Consider the following 10,499-nt stretch of genomic DNA (forward strand, 5'->3'; position numbering starts at 1 on the left):
AAGATTTTTTTTTCATTCTTTTTAGGATGTGTTTGAGCTTATATGATTATCAGTTTAAAGCAAATAGATATAGTAATGGGTTAATATACTTGCAAAACAGGGTAACTACAAATCAAAAACATACAATAGAGTCACAAAAACCAAAAAGAAACTAAGATAATACAAAGGAAACTTATCTAACCACAAAAAGAAAAAGAAAGGAATAAGGAAGAAATACTAAATCAACTAGAAAAGTAAGTTCAAAATAGCAATAAACACACCTATCAATAATTACCATACACATCAATGGACTAAATTCTTCAATCAAAAGACATAGAGTGGCAGATTGGATAATAAAACAGGAGCCTACAATATGCTGCCTGCAAGAGACTCACTTTAGAGTGAAGGTCACCATAGACTGAAACTGAGAGGATGGAATGATATTTCATGCAAATGCAAACAAGAAGGGGAGAGTAGCAATACTGATTTGAGACCAAATAGACTTTAAAACACAGGCCATAAAGACAGATAAAGTAGGACACTATATAATGATTAAAGCAGCAATACAAGATGAGGATATTACACTCATTAACACATACGCATCCAATATAGGAGCATTTAAATATATAAAGCAAATATTAACAACATAAAGGTAGGAAATAATGGAAATACAATAATAGTAGAAGATTTTAACACTCCATTAACATAATTGGACAGATCTTCCAGATAGAAAATCAATGAGGCAATGGAGATACAAAATGGCACAATAGAACAGTTGGACTTGGTTGATATTTTTAGGACATTACATCATCAAAAAGCAGACATTCTTTTCAAGTGTGCATGGAACATTCCTAGGATAGACCACATACTTGGGCACAAAAGAAGCCACAACAAATTTAAGAGGATAGAAATTATTTCAAGCATCTTTTCTGACCACAATAGCATGACATTAGCAATCAAACACAGAAAAAGCAATGACAAAAAATGATGGCATGAGATTAAACAACATACTACTAAAAAAAAAAAAAATGAGTCAACAATGAAATCAAAGAAGAAATTAAAAAACATCTTGAGACAAACAACAATGAAACAGAACCACACAAAATCTATGTGATGCAGCAAAAGCAGTCTTCAGAGGGAAGTTCATAGCAATAGAGGACTTTCTCTAAAAATAAGAACAATCTCAAATAAACAACCTAACCATCCACCTAAAAAACTTCAAAAAAGAACAAATGACCTAAAGTCAGTAGAAGGGAAAAAATAATAAAGATAAGGAAGTGAGATTTAAAAAATAATAGAAAAAATTCAATCAAACGAGGAGCTGGTTTTTTGAGAGAGTAAACAAAATTGACAAACTTCCGCCAGATTGACAAGAAAGAAAAGAGAGAATAGACACAAATAAACAAAATAAGAAACAAAAATGGAGAAACTACAACCAGTACCACAGAAATACAAAGTATCATAAGAGAATATTATGAACCACTATATGGAAACAAACTGCATTACCTAGAAGAAACAGACAACTTTCCATACATTCCACATACATTCCACCAAGACTGAATCAAGAAGAAACTGACCACTTGAACAGACCAATCACTAGAAATGAAACTGAATTAATAATTTAAAAAAAAAAACCTCCGTGCAAACAAAAGTCCATGACAAGATGGCTTCACTGGGGAATTCCACCAAACATACAAAGAAGAACTCATACCAGTCCTTCTCAAACTCTTCCAAAAGATTGAAAAGGAGGGAGTACTCCCAAATTCATTCTCAGAAGCCACCATCACTCTGATACAAAAACCAGACAAAAACACCACCAGAAAAGAAAATTACAGGTCAATATTTTTGATGAAAATAGATGCAGAAATCCTCAACAAAATATTAGCAAACAGAATCCAACAGCACATAAAAAAGATCATACACCATTATCAAGTAGGATTAATCCCAGAGACACAAGGGTGGTTCAACATACTCAAATCAATCAATGTGATACACCACATCAACAAGAAAAAAGGACAAAAATCACATGATCATCTCAATAGATGCAGAAAAAGCATTTGATAAAATTCAACACCCATTTACAATAAAATATCTTATCAAAGTGGGTATAAAGAGAACATATTTCAACATAATAAAAGCTATTTATGACAAACCCACAGCCAGCATAATATTCAACAGTGAAAAGCTGAAAGCCTCCCTCTAAAATCTGGAACAAGACAAGGATGCCCACTTTCACCACTTCTATTCAACATAGTCTTCGAAGTCTTAGCCACAGCAATCAGGCAAGAAAAAGAAATAAAAGGGATCCAAATTGGAAGAGAAGAGGTAAAACTGTCACTAAATGCAGATGGCATGATACTATATATAGAAAACTCTAAAAGGTCCACACAAAAACTACTAGAGCTGATGAAAGAATTCATTAAAGTAGAAGGATACAAGATTAGTGTACAAAATCAGTTGCATTTCTTTACACTAACAATGAAATATCAGAAAAAGAGAGTAAAGAAAGAATTTTAAAATAGCATCCAAAACAATAAAATACGTAGGAATACATCTGACCAAGGAGATGAAAGACTTATACACAGAGAACTATAAACATTGATTAAGGAAATTAAAGATGACTTATATAAGTGGAAAGATATCTCATGCTCTTGTAGTGGAAGGATCAATATTGTTAAAATGGCCAATCTACAGATTTAATGTAATCCTTATCAAGTGACCCATGACATTTTTCATAGAACTAGAACAAATAATCCTAAAATTTATATGGAATCACAAAAGACCCAGAATTGCTAAAACAATACTGAAGAAAAAGAACAAAGCTGGAGGAATAACCCTCCCAGACTTCAAACAATACTGCAGAGCTACAGTAATCAAAACAATGTGATATTGGCACAAAAACAGACATAAAGATCAATGGAACATAATAAAGATCAATGGAACATAATAAAGATCAATGGAACATAATAGCCCAGAAATAAACCCACAGAACTATGGTCAACTAATCTTCAACAAAGGAGGTAAGAATATACAATGGAGAAAAGACAGTCTCTTCAGCAAATGGTGTTGGGAAAACTGGACAGCTATGTGTAAATCAATTACATTAGAACACTTCCTCACACCATACAAAAAAATAAATTCAAAATGTCTTAAACATAAGACAAGACACAATAAACCTCCTAGAAGAAAACATAGGCGAACTATTCTCTGACATAAATCTTAGAAATGTTCTCCTAGGGTAGTCTACCCAGGCAACAGAAATAAAAGAAAAAAATAAACAAATGGGACCCTACAAGCTTTTGCACAGCAAAGGAAAGCATAAACAAAACAAAACGACAACCTACGGAAAGGGAGAAAATTTTTGAAAATGAAACCGACAAAAGCTTGATCTCCAGAATATATAAACAGCTCATATGACTTAATAAGAAAAAAACAAACAACCCAATCCAAAAATGGGCAGAAGTTCTAAACAAGCAATTCTCCAAGGAAGAAATACAAATGATCAATAGGCACATGAAAAAATGTTCAATATCACTAATTATCAGAAAAATGCAAATCAAAACTACCATGACGTATCACCTCACACCAGTCAAAATGGCCATCATTCAAAAGTCACAAATGATAAATGCTGGAGAGGGTGTGGAGAAAAAGGAACCTTCCTACACTATTGGTGGGAATGCAGTTTGATGCAGCCATTGTAGAAAACAGTATGGAGATTCCTCAAAAAACTAAAAGTAGACTTAACATATCATGCAGCAATCCCACACCTGGGCATATGTCTGGAAGGAGCTCTAATCTGAAAAGATACATTCACCCCAATGTTCATAGCAGCATTACAGACAATAGCCAAGATATGGAAGCAACCTAAACGTCCTTTGACAGACAATTGGATAAAGAAGTGGTGGTATATTTATACAATGGAATACTACTTTGCCATAAAAAATAATAAAATAATGCCATTTGCAGCAACATGGATGAATCTGGAGATCGTCATTCTAAGTGAAGTTAGACAGAAAGAGAAAGAAAAATATCATATGATATCACTCATATGTGGAATCTAATTAAAAAAAAAGACACTAATGATCTCATCTGTAATACAGAAACAGACTTGCAGACATAGTAAACAATCTTATGGTAACTGGTGGAAAGGGGTGGAAAGGAATAAATTTGGGAGTTTGAGACTTTCAATTATTAACTAGTATATATAAAAATATATAAAATGAAATTTGTTCTATATAGCACAGGGAACTATATTCAATATCTTATAATAACTTTTAATGAAAAAGATTATGAAAATGAATATATGTATATATATGTATGACTGGGACATTATGCTGTACACCAGAAATTGACACATTGTAACCGATTATACTTCAATTTAAAAAAGAAAAAAACAATGTACTTTCCTGTGGATACATTTGTCTATCACAGCTCTTTACCCCTGAAGGCTGAGCAAAAACTAGGAAGGAACTCAGACCAAAGTAAATATAGGGGCAAATTGTTCTAGTCTAAGCAAGAACAGCTGAGCCCATCAGATCCAGGCATTCCAGAAGAGGAACTGGGGGTTGAAACTATTGCTTGTAAAATAGAGAGAGAGAGTGCAGTGTCCTTTTTGCAATTATCCCTCAAGAAACCCGTTTGCCTCTATGTAGACAGAAATTCTCTGCAATCCCAAGAAGCAGAATGAATGACAGCAAGCAACTTAAATTGCTATGAGGAAGCCACTTGAAGCCCTTGGAGAAGGACTTCTGTTGCTTGCCTGTAATAATTGTTAGTGGGTTCACAAACCTCTCATTGTCCTAGGAAGAGAATAACCATATTTCAGCAACCATAACTTATGACAGTTATATCCTGCATCTAGAAACTCTCCAGATAAATCAACATGAATGAAAAGTGACAATCAAATGTTAAAATGGAAGCACAGCAATCCCTAACATATTCCATGCTTATCAAATGAAGGAGACTGGCTATGGAACCAGCACATGCTCCCTTCCCCACCCTCCATGCCAGGTGTGGATAGCAGACTTCAGTGGGTGTGACATGTACAAGTGGCTCTTGGCTCTGGGACAAGATTTTACTCCCACAGATTAAAGTAACCAGAAGAGTGCGAGTTGAATTGTTATTTCCTTTGTTTTTAGGACCCCATAGGCCCAGGACTTTAGAGAGAAAAAACAGTAAGTGAGGCTTTCTTCTTCATCTGAATCCAGTGGACTGAACGATACAGCTATTCAGAATAAGGTTGTTTTGAGGTTTGGAAAATGAGTTGAGGAGAGAAAGTATGGGGGGAGGTGCTTTAGCTAAATGTTGCCCAGAAACCTAGAACAAACACTTGCCCTTGATGAGAGCTGGCACTGGGGAAGGAAGAAAGGAAGGAAGGAAGGAAGGAAGGAAGGAAGGAAGGAAGGAAGGAAGGAAGGAAGGAAGGAAGGAAGGAAGGAAGGAAAGAAGGGGTATATACCTCAAAAACAAACAGTGTGAAATATTAGGCTTAAAACTTCAAATGACATGTTTTCATCTCTTTGACCTGTGGGATATCATTAGTCTCCATCCAAGCCTGCCACCCTCTCTAAGCAGAGACAAGAGAAACAAACTTGCAAGAGATGTGACTGATCTGTATGAGGCCTTCTAACAAGTGTCCACCACACCAGTTCTTTTATTTAACAGCAGAGGGGAGCTAGTGAAGCCATCCTTCCCAACACAATATTCCAGACTGGACATGGACATAGGAATGACACATCAGCCAAGGCTTCCCTATCAAAGCTTCCCTACCCTTCTCTCTTTGCATATCATTTTGCCTTGAGTTCTTATCTCTCCCAAATGTATCTCCCAGTCACTTGGGCTTGGGCATACAGATGCCTGGTACTAAAGGAAAGACAATAAAGATGAACAATGGGAACTTTCACGTGACACATGCTTGATAAATGTTGGAATCAAATTCAACATTCAACTCCATATCCTAGGAAGAAATCTTGCCCACCAATCTGTTAAGAAAGGAATCAGTGATACCACTCTACATGGTTTTGACATATTACACACACCACTCAGCAGTGGCATCAGCCACAGGCAATGAATCTGGAATTAAATAAATATTTGTAGAATAAATTAATTTTTTCAAATCCCCTACACTACCATGGCACCTCTCAGTGAATAGAAATTTTTCTCTTGAGCTAAAACTACAGAGGCAATTGACTCTGCAGTTAACTAATGTGCAACTTGGCAACATTGCCCAGCATGCACCTCGTGAGAATCAACTCAATATTAGAATAAGTTTGGAGGCTGATATGAGGGAGAAAAAGCTGTCCTCTCCATACAAATTCCCCCAACATACATAGTGTCTTAGTAAGGTGAGTCAGTGCCATCCTTCTCAAAATCAAATTTCCAGTATATACTTCCCTCAGTTGAACTAGTGGTGTACTGTGCCTTTAAGAAGCCAGGCAAGATGGAGCCCTCCCAGCTCAGGCTAGAAGATTTAAGCAGCCAGATAGGGATGCTGGAGTGTAACAAAAAGAAAGGACGCCTGGAGGGGGTAAGTTGAGGTTCTAAGGACAGCAGAGGAAGAGGAAATCAAGGCTCTAACCATACAACCAACAAACTCTGAGCGCACCTATCCCGTGGATGGCAGCTCCTCTAGGCTTTAGAGCGCCACCCCTCCTCCGCTCCCCTCCCCTTCTTACCCCACCCTACCCTGCTCCACCCTCCAGATTCTTCTTGAAAGAGTCTCCTTCACTTAGGTGGCTGTTTACCGCCCAGCGGAGACCCCAGTGAGAGTGGCAAAAGGAAGGGGAGGGGGTGGGTAGGCAAAATGAAAGGGACTTACTTTCGGATTCTGCGCCTCCAAAGGCATCCTCTCCTCCCAGCCCCGGGCCGGGGCCGACGGGGCGGGGCCGGGGTTGAGCTGATGAACCCGGGGTCCTCACTTTCTCGTGCTACAAACCTAGTTCAGTAGGGGGAATGGGCACCGACTAGGGACGGTGTACACTCGATTTTAATTATCTCAAAAGGAGACAGACGGGTTTGAGAGAGTTGATGGGGTAGCAACGGAGGTGAGCTCTAAAACCCTCCTGTCCTCCCTGTCTGGCTAGCTTCCCCCGCCTGGCATTAGCGATATCAGGGGCACTAGATTTCTTTTTTCTTCCCTTTGGTTTCTCCCAGCTGCCTGTCCCAGACCCCACCCAGCGGCTCCACCCCATCCACTGCTACACATTCTGTCAATCACCAGCCCCTTTAAAGCTGCACCGCACAACTTGGGTTTTCATCTCTCTTTGGCGGGCAGGCAGAATCACGGGGCTCCTGGCCTTTCCAGCAATGCCTCCGATCTTTCTGCTGAGTTTAGGAAGCTGAGATTAGTTGCTAGTGGCGGTCTCCCCTCCCCCTCTGCCCCGAAGCTTGCATAGTCGGCTCCACCCAAACTCCTTCCGAGGCCAGGCCACCAAACCCCACCCCATCTCTTTTCTTTACTTTGTTTCTGGTAAAAAGTGGTTCCGTAGGCTGCCAGATCGCCAAGAAAGTTTCTGCAGCCCCCTCCTTGGCGCTGCCCACTCCCTTACAGTTTCTGGACTGAAGTGGCTAAAGTAGATTTCCTGTCCCAGGAGCTTCTCCATTTTACCTGGCCCGATATGCTCAGTCTTCTCTGTCTCTCATCTGAGTAAGTCTCCAGGTTTCTGAATAGAATGCGGGGAGTGGGGGTGGGAATTCCAGGAAGTGTGCTTCATTCTTTCAATTCACCCAAAACAGCAGTCCCACACCAGCTCCCCACTCCATAACTAGGCAACTCAAAGCAGGAGAAAGGCTCAAAGGTCCCGTCCACAGGTATTAGTGAAACTCCAGAATGACCCATTGTTAGAGTGGGCAGATAGCTAGATATGAGCAGAGAAAGGGGGACAGAGACCAAATGGCAGGAATTGGGCAGAAAGGAGGGGCACGGGCCAAATGCAGGAAACCATACATCATGTAAGCACCAGGGGTCCCTGGGCAGAGAAAGGAAAGTAGGAACCTCTGGGTTGATAAGTGGTCACACCTTCTGGGGTGATGAGTGGCCTGGAGACTGACAAAGAAAGGTGAGAAAAGGCAGGAATTTCCAGTGTCCAAATGTAACCTTTTGGTCATTATGCCCTCATTTCAATAAAATTAGCCTTGTAAATTAGAAGTACCCATCATGCACGGATGCCATGACACTTCCAATCCAGACTAAATAAAGACAAAAATCCCTCCTCCCTTTGGGAAAGTGGAGTTGGGATGATAGTCAGGGAATACAACCCCAAACCCTTCCCTCCCCAATGAATATTTCACCCATTCATTTTTACACCTATGTAACTAACTTGCCAAAAAAAAAAAAAAAAAACACAGGGCAGCCTCTCACCTGAGCCTGCCCACTCTCCCCTTGAGAGTGTACTATCCATCCTTTAATAAATTCTCACTTTACTTTTTTTAACCACTGCGTCTTGGCTCTGAATTCTATTTTGGAATGGGACAAGAACCTGGAACACCAGTTGCATCCCTAGCAACACCATCAGAAACCATGTTTCATGCCACTATCCATTCCAGTTAATGGCAACACTTGTTTGTTTGGGCCAAAAATCTTGGAGCCATCCTTGAAACCTCTTTTCCTCTCTTGCTTCACATACAGTTTTTCAAGAAATCCTGTTGTCCCTGGCTTAAAATTTTGTCCAGTATCTGACCAGTTCTCCCCATTTCCACTACTACCATCCTGGTCCCAGCCACGGACATCTCTAGATTCAGCCCCTGCCTACCTCTTTGATTTGATTTACAAAACTTTGTTCACTGTCCTCTAACAACACTGATCTCTTTTTTTATTCCAATGTTCTAAGATCTGTCTGATCTCAGGGACTTTGCACTCCCTTTTCCTTCTATCTGGTTCTACCCATGGTGGGCTCCAGTATCCCTCAAATCTCAGGGAAGCTTTCCATGATCACCTAAATTAAAGTAGCTCTGATGGCCCAGGCACTCTCTGTGACATTATTCTTTCTTATTTTTATCACAGCACTGATCACAACCTAAAACAGTGGTAAACTGTCTCTCTCACTAGAGAGCAAGAGTAGGGAATTCATCTATTTTGCTCTCTGCTCTATCCTCAGCATACTGAACAGTGGCTGCCATGTAGTAGGGGCTCAACTGATATTTGTTGAAGAAACAAATGAAAGCAATATCTACTTGTATCTATCTGGATGCTATCTGTTTTTAAACAACAAACAAACCAAAACCAAAAGGCAGCAAAGAGAAATGCACCTGTTATGTACCACTGGCCCCATGTATTCTCCTTTAGGACATCCATCTGGATGCTTTATTTCTGGGCTGAGTTAGGAATGGTAGTTGGAGCAGTTGTAGTGTGCTTTTAAGTTGGTTCTTAGAGTTTGAAGCTGATTGCTGGTGTGTGAGTTAACTGTTCTTAGTTTTGTCAAGTCAGTGCTAGGGAGTATAGTTCTTGAGGGCCTGATTCACCTGAATTAATAGAATATTTGTCTCTAGATGTGTTCCCTTTTTTTCAAGTCAGATTATCTATATATGCTCTCTTATAACCCCAAGGATATATTAACTCATTTGATTCTCACAACCTTCCTATGAAGTAGACATTGTTATTATCCTCATTTTACAGGTGGGAAAACAAAAGCCCAGGGAGATAGAGTGACTTGCCAAAAATCACACTTCTAGGAAATGGTGAAGGTGAGATTTGAACCCAGGCAGTATGGCTTCAGATATATACACTTTCCCACTACACTATACCTATTTCCTAAACTAAACTTGAAATCATTATAATATTGGGAAGAGTAGACACCCCAGTTTGCTATATGTTAATTGGTTAAAGATGAAGGGAAGCAGGTGAAAATAGGCTCATTGGTTACATAAAGCAAGAAGGATGCTTTGAGCACTTCTTAAGCTATGACCTTTATGCAAGGTCATGTGAGGTAGCCACTTCTTTTTCTAGTGGAAGGACCCATGGCTATTTAGTGTCAAGAATAGAAAGCTCAGGAGGAAAAGAATCCTGTCTTTTAGACCTGTATTAAGTTGTCATTGAAACATCCTTGATTGTTTATCCATCGTGTGTTCTAACCTCAGCTGTTTTCCTGTTTATAGAAGCTACTTGACTTGGCCCTATTCTCTGGACTTCTGGCCATGGATGATAGATACCTCTTGCTAGGTTGCTACCTATACCTGAGCATGATACCATAGGGATATTGGAAAAATTCTAAAGTTATATTCTCAGTACAGTGCTAAGCACTGTAGACAACAGGTAGAGAAAGGACCCAGAGGATCAAAAGTCAGAAGTTTCCTATTTACACAGTAATATCACTTATTTGCCTTGTGACTACATGTGAAACTGCATACAAGAGCCTCATACTCCTCGTATACAATGAGGAAGTTGAATTAATGGTTGCCAAAGACTCCTTCTACCTCAGAAATTCTCTGTCAGTTCCCTATTGTCAGCTCACTGATGACAGAAAGTTCTTATGACAGGAAAAGGCTTAGAATATCAATCTTCTAGGAGAGTGAACACATTCCCT

General features: G+C 39.5%; 1 protein-coding gene across 1 annotated transcript in view; it reads right to left on the bottom strand.

The window, feature by feature from the left end:
• KLF8 (KLF transcription factor 8) overlaps nucleotides 1–6,817 on the bottom strand; it is a 256,752-nt gene extending 249,935 nt beyond the window's left edge. Inside the window, exon 1 of the mRNA XM_031445056.2 lies at nucleotides 6,797–6,817. The gene's annotated coding sequence lies outside the window, so the exon portion shown is untranslated. The remainder of the gene's footprint in view (nucleotides 1–6,796) is intronic.
• Between the last annotated feature and the right edge of the window lie 3,682 nt (nucleotides 6,818–10,499).

Source organism: Camelus dromedarius, chromosome X (genome assembly GCF_036321535.1).
Source record: "Camelus dromedarius isolate mCamDro1 chromosome X, mCamDro1.pat, whole genome shotgun sequence".
Lineage (NCBI taxonomy): Eukaryota > Metazoa > Chordata > Mammalia > Artiodactyla > Camelidae > Camelus > Camelus dromedarius.